A 19,875-nucleotide genomic window follows, 5' to 3' on the forward strand; every position below is an offset into this window, starting at 1 on the left:
GACAGGGTTGTGTACAAGTTAATATCTGGCTAATAACTCAGATTCACCCTTCCAAAAAGGACATTCTACAAGTAAAATAGTTGTAGTATTTATGGGATGGACAGTTACCAGAACAGCTCTTAAAGGCTACATAATAAAAGTGCATTAAAGCTGCCTAAAGTAATTAACCGTAGATACTGAAATGGATTCAGCTAATGGATTCTGCCTCCCAGAGAGTGCCCTCTTTTAAAAAATAAAAGAGGCAAAAATAAACCAAACCAAACCAAAACACAAAACACACACACACCACGTTTTCCTCCTCCTTTTTTATAACATCCAGCCACTGACCAAGAGTGGGGGGTGGACGGCCCGCAGCGCCCGGAGGCAGCGGGGGAAGAGGTCATCTGGTGATCAGCCGCGCTTGCCCCTCTCCAAGGGCAAGCGGGCCGCAGAGCTCTCACATCCCACTGCCCTTGGAAACAGGAAACCGGTCTAGAGTTTCACTCTTATCTCCTGCTTTGCGATACCAAACTCGCAGTCGGGCCCGATCCCTGCAAATGCCTGCTCTGTGTGAAGGTGGCGAAGGCCTAAGAGGCTGGTGAGCGGGGAGGGTGTTTGTGTTTGGGAAGGGACACTACCTGCCGGGCTCAGCTAGCTGCCATCTATCGGGTGGTTTTGGAGACGAAACAAACCCAGAGGAAGAAGAGGGCACGTGAGGTCATTTGGTCTCTCACGTCAGTGGGCAGAATCCTTTCCCCATGCACAGTGGAAACAATAAGGGGTCTTGTGATGAGGCTCCTAGTTGTCCAAGGCACGTAATGAGGGGCTTCTAACATCCATATATCATGGACTCCAAAAATCAGTTACTCAGCTGGCTTTTCAGTAAGACAAGGCCCTTGTTTTCCTACTCGCCCCCCTCCGATGTTGTTTCGACCATCTTTTTGCTCATTAGCAGTTCCAGCAGAGGGCAGGCAGGGGAAAGGAGAGGAGTTGCATTATTACAGCCGATGATCTAGAGTCTTCTGAACACGTTAAGGCAAATTTTCTTGATTACTAAGAGCAATCAATTCTCTCTGTCCAATTTTTCTCTCTCTGTCTGTATAAGGTGATACCAGTTTTCTGGGTTTCTTCTCTCAAGGAATTTAGAGTCTGGTTTGGGAAAGCAAACTGAAGAAACATGAAACAGTGAGAAAGCGTATTCTAAAGCCAAGCTATCCTGAGTAAAGCCATGAATTTCAAGAGAAGGAAGACAGGTCTCTGGGTGCTGAAGTTGGTGATAGCACTTATAGATTAAATGTATACACTGAAGTAAATAATTAGTGCGGAGAAGTGAGAGTCCACGTTTCAGCAAATGTAATTGCTAGAAATTCTCTAAACAGGCTTGGGTGATAGCCTCACAGAGAGAACTCACAGGCTTCCTGCTAGAATTTGGTTTATGTAGAATGGGTGTCATGAGATCTCAGTACCAGGCCTTGTGGCTATCAGCCAGAGTGAAGGGACTGGTAAGTCAGGATTGGTTGGCATTCCAGGAGGAAAAAATATTCAGTATCTTTCCATATCATTCATGAAGTTCTGTGTGACAATGTCGTGAGCAACTCACTATGGGGAGGTCTTCATCAGATAAACAGGGCTGCAAAATTCATAGCCAAAGAATGCGGGCTGGAGAGGCACTCCCAGGCACAGCTGCCACCTGAACACCAGGACTGGCTGCCAACCAAGGAGACATGCTGAAACCAGGAGCCGCAGCGACGGGTGGCAATGTTACAGCCGCTTAATCCTGAAATGAAAAGTAATTGCTTCTGGCTTAAAGAATAAAGGAAAAACAAGATCAGCCTTGGCCCAATTACATTCTTTTCCAAAACAGCCATGCTGTACACAGGTTCTAAACCCACTTGGTACTGAAAATGTGGGGAAATCAATGTTTTCTGTCAATATAATTTAAATCCACCCAGGAGTACTGATATATAAGAAGACTTGAATGCAAATACATTTTGATCAACATGATTAAATTAAATGTTTGCTTTTAGCTATAAGGGAGGACATCTAAAATTTTACTTACCTGAATGTAATTTTAGAAAATTGGTTTTCAGAATAGCCGTTGCTTTTTGTTTTACCAGCGTTTCCTACTGAAAAGTCTTAGCAGGAGCTACCAGAGCTCCTTTTCTGTACAGATGAAATTGCAACTGGAGAAATGTGGAAAAGGGGGAGGGGAAGGCATTTCAATACTTTTAATATATTCCTATGATGGAATTATCTTCTCTATAGACAAAAGAACTCATAAAAATTCATAAAGGAACAGCTGCAAGTTTAAATTATTGTTAGAAGGATCTAAAGATGATCTTACACAAATGAGTAAGAAATATTTGTATTTTTACTTGTTTACCTCGAAGAGGCTACAAAATGGCAAATGTCAGGAGATGTCTTGATTATAGAGTCTCCATTTCCTTGAGAGTAAAGGAGCAATAACAAGGAGTAAAAATAGATCAAGAATGAGAACAAATAAATCTTGCCTTTCAAATTCCAATTTTTAAATTACAACTTAAAATATCTGTGGCAGGCTCACAATGATATAGAGAGAACTAATTAAAATGTATCTTGTCTCCTAGAGCCATATAAAACTGGCAACACAAACAGCAATTTCAAATGGGTTATCATAATCTCTCAGGATTTTCATCAACCAATAATAACCAATAAGGAACAAAACCCAGTTTGTCTTCTTGCCATCATCCTGTATAAACATTAATATCATAAAACTAATATGGCACATGGTATCTTCTTACGGTGCTAACATTAAGGATAGTCCTCATAGAAGAAAATCCAAGGCTATTTATAAACATTACTCATAGCTTGTGTTTCTGCTTCATTAATTCAAAACAGACAAAAATAATTTTTATAGCAGAACTTTTTTGGGGGGGATACTACCAGTCTTTTGGATTTAACCTAACAGAATAGCGTGGTGACACTGACAACTGTGCCCTCTTTCCCATGAGCTCAGGCTGGTAGACAGCTGGAAGGCAAACCACAAACCCAATAACGCAAGGGCTTTTTAAAATGAAAGGTGTCACACAGCCCATGAGGTAGAGAAATAGCCATGAACAACACTAAGAACACAAAGAATGCCCACAGCTGATGAACTACGCTCCCTGCTGGTGTGTGACACACAGCCAGGGACCCTGAAAGCCACAATATTCCCAAAGATGAAGGACCATGGTACTTAGTAACACTTCGAGTATTTTTTAAAAAGCAATACTTTTCACAACAATACTCTATCATTTTATGCTAAGAAAGGGTACTGAGTGTTGAAATGGCCCCAATTTTCTTTTTTACACTGAGCATGACTCAAATGTTAGCAAGGGTTCCATTCCCATTATTGAGAAGCCTTAGAGAACCTTTCTATTCTTATGAAATATGAGAATGTTCCCCAAAAGTACAGATTTAAAGTATAATGTAAACATATATTTTAATGGAGGTACACAGTGATTGCAAACATTTAGGTGATTAGGAAGTGTATGGTATGTTGTTGAATGCAATTTTAACCCAAATATGTCACTTGCAGATTCAAGGCAAGCTCAGTTTTTTATAAAAACAAGCAAATGAAAAAACCTTAAGATTACAAAAACATAATCTCTCATATCAAAATGATTTTTAACAAATCATCAATGACACGTTTTCTTCAAACACCTGTGTTCTCATACCAGGTGACCTTGAGAGAAAGCAGAGGTCTTTCTTTGCCCGCAGATTTTAAGTAGGGACTCCTTCTTTAGTGCTTGCATTTTGCTTTTTGGAGCTAGAACTAGAATTACTGACAATTCAAATATAATTTTTAGCATCTCCATAGGTGAATTAACCCCTAAGTGTCTTCCGACTTGCTTTCTAAAAATAAGTATTATCTTTTCAAATTATACTTTATAAAAAGTGAAGCTTAATGAGTTTTTAAAACACAGGCTTAAAATAATTTTGTTTTCCGTATCCCCTTGCCAGTATTTGCCTTCCTCTGTAAGCATCCTGTTCTCCTCTTTTTCTAGTGTGAATTTTGAAGAGATTCTGATGAATAGCCATTGGGACAGCAGTTGTGACTTCACTGAAGAATTGCTTCACCCACCCCAACAGGCAGAGGTTATAAAGGACTTTACATGCTACATTTAAAAAACATAGCAAGTGTATCATAGTCAAACTTCTGAAAATCAAGGATAAGAAAAATCTTAATAGCAGTCACAGAAAAAAAGGTTAATTCTGCTCAAGATGTAGGGGAATAATGTAATACTGACTTCTCAACAAGCCAGAAGATGATGGAATAACATCTTTAAAGTGCTGAAAGGAATAAAACCTATTAACCTAGAATTAAAAACATAGCACAAAGATACTTCAAAAATGAAGGAAAGTGTGTGTGTATATGTGAGTGTGTGTGTGTGAGAGGGGGGGGAAGGGAGAGAGAGGGGCGGGGGAGAAACATTGCCAAATAAGCAAAAGCCAAGAGAATTTGTCAATAGGCCAGTACTATAAGAAATGTTGAAGGAAGTTCTTTAGGCTGAAGGAAGTGATATTAGATGGAAACTCTGACTAAAGGAGAGTGGTCTTAAAAAATGAAGAATACTGGAAATGATAAATATATGAAGAGAAGTTACTTTTTTCCTCTTAATTATAGAGCTGTATTTTTGATAGACAGTAATGCTTCATACCTTCTCTCATTGGTACATATTTAATAAATGTTTCCTTTTATCACGATAAACATCTCAAAAGGGCTATATACCCCTTGCTTCTCAAATTAAATGTGCATATGAATCACCGGAGGATCTTGTTAAATTGAACTACAATAACAAAGTCATTGTGGTATTGGTAAAGGAAAGACAAATAGAGCAATGGAACAGAAATATATCCTTTTTATCCCCTTTTACGTCTAACCTATGCTTATACTTTATAATTAAAGCATCTCTCATAAATTGTATAGAGTTCGTTCTCTTCTTTTTGTTCAGTTTTATAATCTCTGCATTTTAATTGGAGTGCTTAGTCCAATTACATTTAATACAATTATTAATGTTGAGTTTATATATAACATCTTGCTATTTGTTTTCTCCCATCTGTGTTTTGTTTTGTTTTTTGTTACTTTCTTTCTTCTTTTCTTCCTTCTTTTTGGATTTGTTGAAAAATTTTAAGTATTCCATTATATCTCCTCTATTAGCTTAAAAACTATAACTTTTTGTTTCATTTTTAATGGCTGATCTAAGGATTACAACATGCATCTTTAATAGCAGTCTACTATGATTTCATATCACTACATGTGTAGTATTAAAAAGTACACTTCCGCCTGGCCAGGCGTGGTTCAGCCGTTGGGCATCGACCTAGGATCCAGGCGATCTGGGTTCGATTCCCGGTCAGGGCACATGCCCGGGTTGTGGGCTCGATTCCCAGTCGGGGGCGTGCAGGAGGCAGCTGATCAATAACTCTCTCATCATTGATGTTTCTATCTCTCTATCCCTCTCCCTTCCTCTCTCGGAAATCAACAAAGATATATATATATATTTTTTTAAGAAAAGTACACTTCCTATTCCCCAACTTGCCGTTTGCACTATTGTTTTCATACATCATATTTCTACAAACATTAAAAGCCCCACAATAAGTTGTTACTATTTTTGCTTTGAATAGTCAATTGTCTTTTAATTTTAAAAAGTCAGTATTTGAGCCTTAGCTGGTTTTGCTTAGTGGTTAGAGCACTGGCCTGCAGACTGAAGGGTCCCAGATTCGATTCCGGCCAAGGGCACATAACCTCAGTTGCAGACTTGATCACGGCCCCAGTCGGGGTGCATGTGGGAGGCAACCTATCGATGTCTCTTTCTCTCTCCCTCCCCCCTCTCTTTCTCCCTTTCACTCTCTCTGAAAAGCAATAGAAAAAATATCCTTGGATGAGGATTTTTTTTAAAAAGTCAATATTTAAGCTATCCTGGAAAACTTCTTAAGTTTACTCTCTTGCTTGCTTTTTAAAAATCCTTAAACGCATTCATGAGAGCTATTATAAAGTCCTTGCTTGCTCATTCTAACATCTCTGTCATCTCTAGGTATGTTTAATTCTTGAAAATGACACCGAAAGATAAATAAAACCCAAATGACAACAAAACCAATAACGTGGGCTGAGATCACACATGCTCAACTGCTGAAATTCCAGGTTCCTGAGTCCCTTCATGTCACCTGAGAGGGTGTGAGGAGTCAAATGTCCTCCTCTCTGCCAAGTGCTTGCCGCTGCAGTTGCTGCCTCCTTCCCAAGTTTCTATGGCTTGAGCACGGTGGGAGGCTTCTCCGCATGTCAGTGCCTCCCTGAGATGCTGTTCCTGTGGCACCACCATTGCTACCACCACCACCGCGGCCATCCTTTCTGCAGGGCTGCAGCCACTGGCCCAGGGCTGCTCCAGGCCAGGAGCTTCTCGCTGCAGCCCAGGCCAGTATTAAAGAGGCTTCTCTTGCTGCTTCTGCTCTGGGTGCTCCAGATGATGGCCCTGCCTCTCCTGCTTCCTACTGTTTCTCTCTGCAGAGCTGCAGGGAAGCCCCAGAGGAGCTGTGCTGCCAGAACACCCGGTGCCTCTCCTGTGCCCTTGTCCCCTAGGGTTAGGTCTACTTCTTCCCCAGCCAGATTTTCTCACTGTCCAGAGCCAATGGTCAGAGGATTGATTTCCCCCTGGTGGTAGCTCTTGTTGAACAAGGATTCATTAAACAGCTAAGTATTTGCTAAGAACATTATGTGTACAGAACCCTATTTGTTAAGAAATAAGGTAAAAGAAGCAAACAAATATACAAACTAATAATTTAAAACCAAATATGTCTGATAAGAGTCCTCTGCTTTTAAAAAGTTGAGATCTACTGGACTCTATAGGTGTTCTCGAGTCTATCTGTAAAGTTCATTCATCAATTTGGTAAATTTATACCAAGCAAATGAAAAGTACCAGGTTCTGTGCCGTATGCTAGGAATACAAAGTAGACAAGGTGCCCGCTCTTGTGGAGCTTCCAATAAACAAGTAAGCTAGCATCGGTTACTAATAAGTGAAATATCAGTCAGTGGTAAGTGATCTGAAGACAATAAAGAAGAATGGAAGCTAGTGGGAGGGAAACACTGGATGGGGAGGTGAAAAGTCTTTGAGAAGGTGACAGTTGGGTTGAATAACATGAAGACTTAGGGAAAAGACAGTCCAGGCAGGGGGAACGGCAAAGTTATGAGAACGTAATAATTCAGGAAGCGAATGACATAAAATGATGTCAGAGAGACCAGCCCAGATTATCAGCTTACAAAGCTATGGCAGGGAGCTTGGGTTTGTTTCTAAATACGGTGGGAAGCACTGGAAGATTTCAAATGGGAATGACATTCTGTGACATTCTATATTATCACAAGGGGTGTATGTGTGTGTATTTTGAAAGCTGTAGAAATCATGACTAGATTGACACCTAAATATTCATACCCCGAATACCCACCTCCTAAAAATAAGAATTTCCTTCTATATCACAATGTCATTATCACATCTAAGAAAACTAACATTAGTTTCTTAATAGTGTATATCATAGCATTTAATATATAAGGTCATATTTAAATTTTCAATTGTCCCCCAAAGGTTTTTTTTTACTTTTTTTTATCAAGCCAAGGCCCAATCAAGATTCATATATTGCATTTGGTTGTTCTATCTCTTCAGTCTCTTCTAAACTTGGCCAGCTCTCCCTACTCTTTTTCTGTTGCTGAGAATGACCTTTGGAAAAATCCAAAAAAGGTGTCTTCCAGAATATTTCCACCTGAGATTCCTCTGTAGGCTTTCTTATCCTTTGACTGTTCTTGGACTCCTCGTAATTCCTATATTTTTGAAGTTAGGTCTAAAGGCTTAGATTCAGGTTAAATATTTTTGGCAAGAATAGCTCTTAAATGATTCTGTAAATTTTATCTGCTTCACATCAGAAAGAACATAATACAAGAACCTCATATTTTCCATGCTAACATCAATCACTTGGTCAAAGTGGTAACCACCAGATCTCTCCTTTGTCCCCTTTGCAATTAGTAATAACCTGCATGGTGATGCTTTGTCACGGTGAATATTCAAGTCTGCAATACTCTTGCACCACTGATAATCCTGCCTGAATCAATTATTTCAGTGGGGGTTATGAAATAGTGACTTTCAAATACTACCACTCCTTCTTTGGCGTTCTTTTCTAAACATGAGTTTTCCCTCATCAACTAAGATGATATATAGTTCCTCCTAGAAAGGCTGGTAAATGTTTAGTTATTTCCCTGTTACTACCAATTTCAGAGTAAGGATTTTTTGAAAAGTCACCTCCAATGATATAAATGAGTTTTTTCCCCCTTCTCTTCATTTTTTGGGCTATCACTAGGGGAAAAATTCTTGGGTTGGGGTTCAGGGGTGAGAAAGCAATCACATACAGGTCATTACTTTATTTTATTACTTATAAAATTAAGTGATCTACTTAATAACTGACACACAGATGAGTCAGTGACAAGACAAAGATTTTACATAGGTGTAGAAATATAAGCTATCTTCAAGTACTAGCCAAGATTCATCTAACATTGGGTATCCTACAAACACTAATAATGAAATAACTTTTATTGGATGAAACTTGATACCTGAGTATGGTTTATTAGGGCAAGAATATCTAGCTCAAACAAAGGAGGGAAGAAAAAAATGAAGGTGAAGACCTTTTGAGAAGTAAAGGAGAAACCTTAAGACAACCCTGGATTTAACGCATGTTATGGTAATATGCTAGGGCTACCATAACAAACTACCACAGGTTGGGTGCTTTAAACAACAGGAATTTATTTTCTCACAGTTCTGGAGGCTAGTAGTCCAAGATCAAGGTGTTGAAAGGTTTGTTTCTTCTGAGGCCTCTCTCCTTGACTTGCTGATGGCCACCTTCTCCTTGTGTCCTTACATGGTCATTCTTCCATCTGTGTTGATCAGCAGAAGGCTTTAAGCATGGAAGGGATCTGTTGAAATTGAAGGGGTGTCAGAGAGGGAGGGGGAGGGGAGAGGAAGGGGGAGAGGGAGAGGGACATCGATGTAAGAGAGAAACATCCATCGGTTGCTCCTGCAAGTGACCGGATCAAACCCGCAACCTGGTCCTGTGCCCTGAAGGGGAATCAAACCCACACCTTTTGGTGTACGGGACATTGCTCCAACCACACCGGCCAGGGCTAATCTTCTCTTTTTCTAAGGACACTAGTCACACTAGATTAGGACCCACCAATATGACTTCATTTTCTTAACTTTTTAAAGGCTCTATCTCCACACACAGTCACATTCTGAGGTACTAGGGTTTGGACTTCAGCATATAAATGTTGGGAGGAAACAATTCAGCACATAACACATGGGATTTTTAGAAAAAGGCTATGTGATAGAATGAGAGAGACATGCTTGAGAAAGTTAACAAGTCTTCTCAATGGCTGGGTCTCATTTATGACGGGGCAACGACAGTTCATTAGTATTATTACCTCACAGTGGCTTGAGCAAGTTTGAGATGATGATTAAATGATGAGCCACACATTTATCCACATTTCCATGGTCAATGATGAATGTACACAGAGAAAATTAGAGACAGAAGAATACATCCACTCCATTTCCGCCAAGATTTTCTAGGCTTTGAACTTGAGTCATGATGCTTAGCTTGCTTTCTGCCTTGGGGTTGGCATTTTAATCATGGCTTTTTCCGTTTTCTTTCAGAACAAGTAGCCCTGTGCCAACTGACTCATCCGATACCAGCCTTAACTGTCACAAGTGATATGGGAGTGGCAGGTTCCATCTATCTTAGTGTAGGAAAATTAAAGAAGAGGAAATCAAGTTTTTTTTAAGGATGCTAGAAGATTGGCACTTTTATAGATGGGAAAAACAAAGGCCAAGGGCAGGGCCGAACCGACTGGCCCGGAGACTTGGGGACTTGTTCAGCTAGTTAAGGACACAGCGAGGGCTCCTTCTTTTGACTCTTACCCAGTGTTCTTTCTACTTCACCACAACTAAGCGGCTCTGGGTTTAATTTTTTTCCATTTAAGACGTTCTTGGAAGTATTGTTTACGATGATTTAAAATGCCAAAGAACATTCTGGTATAGTGGTTAAGGGTACAGACTGGTCAAACAAGCCTGTATTTGAATCTCAGTTTTATCATTTACTACTCTATAGCCTTGAGCATGTTGTCTAATTTCTTAAAGCCTTGATCTCCTCATCAGTGGAATGGAGATAATATTAGCACCTACTTCACAGAATGGCCCTGAGGACTTTAGGTTAAACATTTAAAAACAAACAAAATAAAGTGTCAGGAACATCATAAACATTCAATAAATAGAAGATGTTATTGTCCATTATAATTTACCCTAAAATTTATCAGAATTCAAATTTTCCATTCTGATTTCCTAGGTAAAACGAAGGAAAAATAAATAAATAAGTAAACAAACAAACATCGTTAGTTAGACATCTCTTCATTTCACAGCTAAGAGAATATTTATTACACTGTCCCAGGACCTACCAGTGGAGCACAAGTGCACAAAAACCACAAGTATAACAATTGAAAAAAAAAAAAGTTTTTACAACTCTAACGATGGATAAACACAGTCTCAGGAGAAAACCCAAATCTCCAAGGCAGTAGAGTAAGAGGAAAAGAAGTTCTGAAACAAAAGAATGAGCCTGGGAAAAAAGAAAGTATACTATCAGATCTACAAGCTCAACAAAAGCATGGGTGCAGGCCAGGAGTGAAAGAGACCACTTTCCAGGTAAAAGAATGGAGTTAAGATACCCAAAGAAAGTAAAAGTTATTTCCAGCAAGAAAAGACTCCTTATCTTTCAGAGCTTGGGATCCTTTAACGTGAAGAGGTTTGTTCTGATGTAGAGTCACGTGGGGAATTGGTCATTAAATCCCGATGGGGCCTGCTTCAGTGACTCCCATAAAATGCAGGTAGTCCCAGAGTGCATGCACTCGAGCTGGTTTCTATGCTAATTTCTTTTTAAATTAGTGCTTTCTTCCAAGAGTTGGGTTCAAGGGCCCTGCTGGAAAGCTTATCATTCAAAATTAATGAAATGCTATCAGTATTTTAAAATATCTAATTGTGCACATGGGGAACTGTAGCTTCGGTTGAAGTAATAGAGCATTTTAGAGTGCATGTGTAGTACAAAGGGTGCTTACTAAAAAGGCTGTTTATTTTTGTCAGTCTTTATTGCCTCAACGGCCAAGAAGCAAGATCCAGGAATAAAAGCACAAGCTGAATTTATCCACCAAGAGCATAGAGAAGACAGAACCAAAGGGACTCTCTGGAACAGACATTGCAGTTTCTCCAGCTGAAATGAAGAAAAAAGGCACTTTCAAGTACGTGGTCAGTTCAGTTCTTTGCTTTGCTGAAATGGTCACCAATAAGCCAGATCCAACCATACCTTTTGTTTATTGTTTTCCTGCTGATTCTAATTCTTGTCAAAGAGCTGCTCTGTGAACATTTTGCAAGATAATTCGGCAGAATTTATAAAAATGTTTAATGTGATTATCCTTTGACCCAATAATTATACTTACAGGGAATTTTCCTATAGAAATTCTACCTAAAATGTTTGAAGATACAGATATGAGAAAATCCCATGGTCTGAAATACTGAAATTGAAAACAATCCACATGTCCATCAAAATGGACTGGTTAAATAAATGATGATTTAGCCATACAACTAGCCTGGAGTCAGATCACTTGAGATGGAGCTCCCATTTCACTACAACTTACTAATTGTGGCCACTTATAGTTGCGTGTGTTTTTATTGCTGCCATATAAATTACCACAATTTTAGAGCTGTAAAATAATACAAATTTATTATCTTACAGTTCAGTAGGTTAGAGACCCAAAATGGGTCTCAGTGGGCTAGCATCAATGTGCTGGCAGGGTTGAGGTCCTTCTTGTAGAGTTTAGGAGAGAATATCTTCCCTTGCTCATTTGGGTGTTACTAAAACCCAGTTCCATGTGGATGTAGGACCGAGGTTTCTTTTTCCTTGCTGGCTGTTAGCTGAGGGCTGCCCTTAGCTCCTAGACCTTGCACACAGACAGCTATATCTCAAAATCAGCCAGAGGGCACTGAATCCTTCTCACTCTGCCATCTCTCTGACCCTGCTTCCACCATTACATCTCTCTCTAACTTAGCTGGGAAATGTTCCACATTTAAGGATCCAAGTGATTATATCGTCAAGGATAGTCTCCCCATCTCAAGGTCTTAACATAATTCCACCTGCAAAGTCTCTTTTGCTGTGTAAAGTAATGCATTCACAGGTTCCAGGGATTTGGACATGGACATCTTTGAGGGCCACTATTTTACCTACCACACCTCTCTAAGCCTCAGGTTCCTCATCTCAAAAACGGGGCTTTTTCCCACATGTAGTTCTTGTAAACTACAGATAAGCTCTTGGCACACAGTAATCACTCCGCAGATGTTAGATATCATCATCATTGCTATGTAGGCATTAAAAATTGAGACAGAATCACATTACTGACATAGAGAGATGTTCAAAAGATATATTGGAGAAGAGTAAGCTATAGAAGAGTGTTTCTAGTATAACCTTTTTTTTTTTTTGGTAAAAGAAGGAAAAGGGAGGGGGAATAGATATTGGTATTTGCATAAGGGAAAGAATGTTTGGATAAATGCTAAAAGATTGAGATTGAGAATGTGAGCAGAGACTTGAGATTTTTAAAAAATAATGTGGATTTTAAAAATTAAAGTGGTAACCACATTAGGAAGAAACTAGTGTTTATTGTCTGAATCAGTGTGGAAACAAAAAGGAAAAAAAGATATGATTACTCATAAAATGACTTAGAAGAAAAAAGCATTGAAAATATTGGTAAATAAAATATTCTAAGTAAGATGCTAGAAATAATCCCAAAAATGTAATTCTTAATTATAATAAATAGAAATAGATTATATCTGTTTATTAAAATACAGAAATTCTCAGATTGGAGAAAATAACAAAATCTAGATATGTGAAGATACCATTCAGGTAAAATTTTAAAACACAAATATTAATAAATATATTGATTATGGACAGATACACATTTAGTCAAAGTATAGGAAAAGTGTCAATTTCAGGCTTGTGGTTGCTTCTAGGAAGAAGGAAAACAGTGTGAGAGGGGGTTATAAAAAGGATATCAACTATATCTGTAATATTTTATTTCTTTCTAACAAAAATAAAGTATCTGAAACATATATGACAGGATATTTGCCTTTTAAAATCCTGGTTTGTTACATTGCCTAGTTTTCTGTGCATATAAACTATTTAAAAAAAATTTTTTTTAAAGAACTGTACTGAGAAGTTAGAAATAGGGATAATATACTGATGGCACATATATTTTGTGTTCTAGAAAAAATTCTAAAATTTTAAAGGTAAGCATGAATTAGAGCAGACAGACAAAAATGTATTTCCACTTTCTGTTCATCCATTAAGGTTACCACCTATTGAACACTGAAACTAGGTGAAGGATGATACTGTTTGAAAATTGCCCCAAAATGTACACGAAAATGTTTAAGAAGACATCAACAGAGACATGTCTGCAAATTTAATAAGTTCTTTAAATGTTGTCAAGGAACAAAGGAGTAATTGGAATAGTGATTACATTTCTTGGAGAAATTTAATTTTGAGCCACATTGTGAAGTAGAAGAGGTTTGTAGATTTCTAAGAGGGAGCAATTTGGATAGAAAAATGGACTTTGCTGAGGCACAGAGAAGAGGCCTCATCAGCAGAATGCAGAGGACGATAGTAGGTTAAAATGGTTGGAGCAAATTTCCTTCCTGAAATTCTAAAAAGCTATGAAAACAGATCTAGGTATTTACATGGACAAAAGCACAGAAAAATGTCTATATAGAGTGAAATAGAAAATTTCAGCTACCAGAAAAATAAATCAGGCATCACAGACTTACACAGACCACTACAACCCACTCCTTCCCTATATATCTGCTAGCTCCAGTGGAGCCACAGTAAAAATGCACAGCAGAAAGCCGGCACTTATGAGCTGCTTTGAAAGGAAAAAGGGGAATGCTGAGGAAGCAGGAGTGAGCCTCAGTTCATTTTCTGTTGGAAGTGTTAGAATTACTTCTCTAGGGTTAGATAGAATTTAATAGATTAACACAGATAAATATCCTTCCCCCCAAAGGACAATCTATTTTGAAAACATCCCATTTAATGCCATCAAAATATTCTAACGTTTGGCTAAATTCACCTTTCTGCCTTCAAATTAATTTGAGCAAAAGCCTCCACCTAATCTCTGGGGGGATGTAGGTGGCCATGACCATTAATTGGAATCTGAGTCAGTTCAGATCTGTGGCCAATAAAACAGGGAGCCACGTGTGCCGCCCGATCGGTCACCAGGCCCTGCTGCCTCTGTGTCCTCATCACTGCTCGCATCCCGATTTCCACCTCTGTTCCAGATCTGCCCTCGTGTCATTTTGTCCCACCCCTGAGGCAGCTTCCCCATGATCTCCCCACCGTCCTGAGTGCCGGAGCGGTCCCTCTCCCCTCTCTCTCCTCACTCACCCTTCAATCTCAACAGATCCCTGCTGTGCTTCAGGCCTCCGCAGTGGGCCTCACGGTGGGCTGCCTTCCCCAGGGCTGTCACTGGCTCAGCTGCCTGGCAAATGGGCTCCCGACATCTCGGCTCAGACACTCCGCTGTGAACCCACCGTCCCGACTTCCTCGGCCAGCCACGCTGTCCTACAGCCTCCTGCACTTTGGGGAGACCTCCCAACAAGACTTGTTGGCTTGCAATTGTTCATACAACCGTCTCCCACTCTAGTGTAAGCTCCTCAAGGACAGAGACCATGTCTTAGTTCTTATATATTGTCAGTAAGTAGTAGCTTCTGGTACATTCTAGGCACACAGTAAACACTAAGGCATGTTGAATGAATAAATTAATGCTACCACTGATACAGGGTAAAGAGATTGCCTAGTTAGATAGATCAACAATTTCCCCTCCCCCATTCCCGCTATATGTGACATCAGGGAAAAACCTTTTTCCCTAATTATGTCACATAACACAGTTCCAGGAAGTCTCTTTTTGGAAGTAAAAACTGAAGGAAATTATTTTCCTTTATCAAATGAAAGACCTTGATTATTGGCAAGAAGAGAATGCTAGTTTCATTAGAGGAGAGTGGTCTAGCAATCTTTTCTATGATCCTGTAACTAATTACAGATGAGTAATTAAAGAAAATTAGTATCCATAAAAATTGACCACAAACCAATAAGGGCGATGAGTTGAATCATAAAAATTCCATGCTATTTATATTTCCCCCCACACACTCAGTGCATTTATTCTAAATGGAAAAGTACAAATATTGGGATAAAAACATTTAACCTACAGAAACAAGAAACTCTAAAAGCTAATCCTGCCTAAAGGGCAGAATTTAATTCTGTGCTAAGCTACTGTATGTGGGATTAAGAGGCATGGTTAACCAAACATTTGAGAACAAGTAATTACACTGAATCTCTCTATCACATATTTGTCTCACACATAATTTACGCAACAAGCCCACAGAGGGGAAAAAATAAAATGCTGTTTAAAACATTTTTTTCCAGCCACAAGTTCTTCAGGCTTACTTTCTTTTTTCCTCATTGAAAATTATTTACTCTTACGGTCTTGTGTTTGTACAGTAGTAGGATATTTTTTCTCTGATATGTAGGGACAAAGAAATAACATCTTTAACTTATTATTCTTGGCTGTGTCCTCTGAGCCCATCTTGGGCATCTAAATGTAGAGGTGCATGGTCCCTGTAGTTGGTTTATGTAATACTATTAGAGTGGAATGGACGTGTGAGGGAACACTTTCATTTATTCATTCAACCAATATTTATGAAAAACCTTCTATGTGCCTAGAATTATGCTGGGCTCTTAGGATACTGGTGAACAAGACAGTGGACCCACCCTTGGGTCCTTGAGGAGCTTACACTAGAGTGGGAGACGGTTGTGTAAACAAGCTCACAGTCTAGCAGCAGAGACAGTTAAACCAGCAACTACAATGACAGAAGGATACACAGGGAGTTGTAGGGATCTGACACCTGTCTGGGACAGTCAGGGAAGGCTTCCAGGAAGAAGTACTGTCTAAGCTGCATCTTCAATGACCTGTAGGGCCCAGAAGGAGGGTAGAAAAGTGGAAAATTCACAGTTGAGGAAAAAGTTGGGAGAGATCAGAGTATGAGAGGGAAAATGGGAGTAGATGAGGCAGGACAATCCTTATTGATGGAGCAGAGTAAATGGTCATAAAGATGTGAAATCTAAGTCTCTAAGTAAAACTTTCCTGTGCTCGGAAGTCAAGCAACAGCTTCTCCAGCCCTCTTTCCTCTCTCTACCAGCGATCCCTGTGATAAAGAGAAAAGCTGAGAGCTCAAGTATATTTAAGAGACACATTAAGCCTCTGTGCGGCAGTCTCCTAGCTGCACTGATTCTGGCATTTGCTCTCCTTTCAGCATTTTGCATGAAGCAGGGAGATATGTGCCATCAAACCATAACTCATCTGCAACTCCAGCCCCGCTCTGGCTGTATGTAATTCAGTATTTGGCAAGAGCCTGACCTGGGGCGAGGGATTTAACCTCATCGGGCCTCATCTTTAGAACCGAGTGCAGAGAGTATTAAACAAGTGACGGTATTTAAAGTGCTCAGAGCAGAGCGTGCACAAAGCAATGCTCAATAAGTATTAGCCACTATTGTTTTACTCCACATATAGAAAGTTCCGATGAAGCTAGCTGTTTAATTAAATACCCAGCGCATCGTTTATAGGAACTGGGCTCAGGAGTAAAATGTTGCTGTTTAATGTCTTTGGCACTAACAGGAGATTAAGAAAGTTAACTCTGTGAACACAAAGGCTGAACTTCAGTGGCCTTTCAAAAGAGTTACAATGGAATTTTTTGTTTACATCCATTCATAATTATCCCCACATTTTTTGAGTATCTCCTGAAAGTTGGGCCTGAGGGTACAAAAGTACCTGCGTGGGACTGAAAATCTTATTCGTTCAGTATGGGTTTAGCAAGTACCCAGAAGGTGCGAGCCACTGGTGAGGGTAAAAGGATGCGCTAGACGCTCCAGCAGAAGGTGACAGATGCTGCGAGGAGGCGGGGCAATAACAACGAGCACCTGGCCGGCTTTCTTCACAGCAGGCGCCGGGCGGGCGCCTTACCTGCAGGACCGCCAAGTGCTGCCGGAGCTGAGAGGGCGGAGAGCGGTTCCAGGCTGGGGTGATGGAAAAACTTCATGGAGGTGGGGCACTAAGACAGTACCCTAGCCCTGGCCGGTGTGGCTCAGCTGGTCAAGCATCCTTCTGTGTATCGAAAGGTTGCCAGTTTGAGCCCAGGTCAGGGCGCACACTCAGGTTGCTGGTTCTATCCGTGCTGCAGGTAACCAATCAATGTTTCTCTCTCTCTCTCTAAAAAAAAAAAAAATAATAAATAACAATTTTTTTAATTAAAAACAAACAACAACAAAACCAGTATCTTAGAAGATACTTGACTTTGGAAGTATTAAGCTCAAACCTGGTTTTACAAGCTAATGGGTCCAATGGCTTTTTCTAAAGCTGCTTCTTGGTACAAAGGTTATTTTAAACAAAATATCCAATAAAATGGGGTAGTTTCTACTAAAAATTTTCATTTGACAAAAAAAGAGAACTACTACCAACCTGAGTAAGAGCCCAGCTGTTGCTTAAATTAACAACTTCCCATTACACTATCAAGGCTGATAGTCACCTTGCCTGTACCGCAGTTCCAAGTCCATTTCTCCCAGAATGCTCTTGCTTTTCCGCACGTCACTGGGAACATATTTGCAGCACACGCTGGCAGCCTGTTCCCAATTATTGGTTGTGTAATTTATTGATAAAGCAAAGCCAAATATGAGTAAGAAGGAAAGCCTAATTAGAAATGAAGCACTCAGTGTCCCAACAAGGAAAATTCCAGGGCTTCAAAAATAGAAAATCAGTGATGCATAGTTTAAAGGCTTTGTCACTGAAGAAATAATCCCAGTACTTAATAAACCAGAAAATGGATTAAACAGATGGGGCAAAGCTATCAGTGGCAGAGAACAGGCACCTACAGAGAAATCAAATGATTTAGAATCAAAATGACCCTGGTGCACATGACAGAATATCGATTTGTGTCCTGAAATGAATGCTGTAGAAAATCTATACAAAAAGGAATATGAAATCAGCCTTGAAGAGAGAACATGACAGGTTATGGGCTGGCATAGAAATGCTGGCACCCGATTTTTGATTAATTAGCCAATTTAGTTAAACAGTTGATTGGTATGACTTTTTTTCTTTGCTGAATTGACCACTTGAATGAATACACCAAAACAATAGCTTTTAGTAGAGTCTAGATATGGCTTTATCCTGATAAACTTGCCCTTAAATATACAGAAAACCTTTATTTATACAGAGAAACCACCTCAACAGCATGTGTCTACATATTCTTCTCTGCCTACACCTATCTGAAAGTTTCTAATTAGTTGACCACCTACACTTAGGTCACCTCATGGGGCCTATATTTTTGCCTTATCGGAGAAACAGTAGAGGCTCAGTATGTTTAAAAGTCTTTGAAAATTATAGGACCTGAAATTCAGTTTTGAGTGTCAGTGAGTTGTTGGATGATCCTTACTGGATCACTTAGCTTCTACATTTTCTAATTATTGTATTGCATGATAAAAAGAATGATACACACACACGCACACACACACACACACACACACAGGCACACACATCTACCTTACTCTTCAGTACTGAGAAACAATAGACTGATTAGGAGGCTCTTATATCTGTAAGATACAGAGAGCTAGAAACAAGCAGAAAACACAGCTTCTGAGCAATGGCCTAACAAGTTACTATTTATACTCTGTCTTCCATCTGCTGATGTGAACTAAGGGTCTTTCCCTGCCAGAGAATCACTTTAGGGAATGAGGTTCCTGGTGAGCTCACAGCTTAACACTGCTTGTATCACCATCTTGAGTCAGCAGTGGATAATGCTGTGCAGAATAAACTAATTTTAGTCATCTGTGGGATCCTTGTAAACACTCCATAGTGACTCTTTTAACAGTCAGTGTGAACTTGCTATCTCTGCTTCACTTCCTGCTCCCAATAATCCACCAGGGGTATTTTTAGGTGATGACATCTTACAGGACTGGACTAGGTGAGTTTCTCCGTTTCAGAGCTGGCCTCTGAAAGTTCTGCCACAGATGCCAACATCAGAAGGCCTTCTGGTTAAATGAACTAGAAAAGTGACTAACAAATATGGCAACAAGGAACACGGGCATGTAAGCATCCTGTACGTGCTGTAGGGAAAAGCACTGCCCACATTGCTCTCACTTTAGCAACATCCTCAGTGAGCCCAGCCTACAGCTGCATGGAAGGAGAGGTGAGGGGACAATAGCGCTTATCCCTGTAGCTGACAGCATTCCCTCCAGCTACATACTGCACATTTGGAATGTGAAACGATCCCTCAGCTTCTTAATCATCTTGTTCTGAGGCATCCCTGGGCTCTGAATCACATTTCATTGGCAGTCACATGCTGAATATAGAGCACTTTTAACGTGCTGAGTATCTCATGGGTCACTGAGAAAAAAATAGGGCCTGAGGACAAACTCCATGGGTCAGGTCGCCCAGATCCAGGTGGGTTATCACAGCCTATACCACTTGGTCAAGAACTCATTATTTCATGGAGCGAGGATTGTGTGTAAGACCTTGCACTAGGGTTTTGTGTTTCTGAGAAAGATGTTGGGTTTGGCTGCATTTATCAAGAAATGTGGAAGCCAAGAGGAGGGGCTGAGTAAAGAGGAGGGGGTTAGGAGACTTCTAGGCAAATCAAACCCCTGAGGTTGCCAGTGAATCACCCATTAGTGGCAGAGAATGTGAAGGGACTCAGTCACACGTGAAAGACGCTTTTT

At 39.9% G+C, this 19,875-nt stretch overlaps 1 long non-coding RNA gene across 1 annotated transcript; it reads right to left on the bottom strand.

Annotated features, from left to right (window-relative positions):
- Positions 1–345: 345 nt before the first annotated feature.
- On the bottom strand, positions 346–17,360 carry LOC308560459. The gene is made up of 4 exons (XR_013999330.1): positions 17,129–17,360; positions 8,789–8,947; positions 2,039–2,162; positions 346–1,756 (listed from the first exon to the last, which is right to left on the bottom strand). It is a non-coding gene; the product is annotated as an uncharacterized lncRNA (long non-coding RNA).
- Between the last annotated feature and the right edge of the window lie 2,515 nt (positions 17,361–19,875).

Source organism: Miniopterus schreibersii, assembly GCF_964146895.1.
Source record: "Miniopterus schreibersii genome assembly, chromosome: 8".
Taxonomy (NCBI): domain Eukaryota; kingdom Metazoa; phylum Chordata; class Mammalia; order Chiroptera; family Miniopteridae; genus Miniopterus; species Miniopterus schreibersii.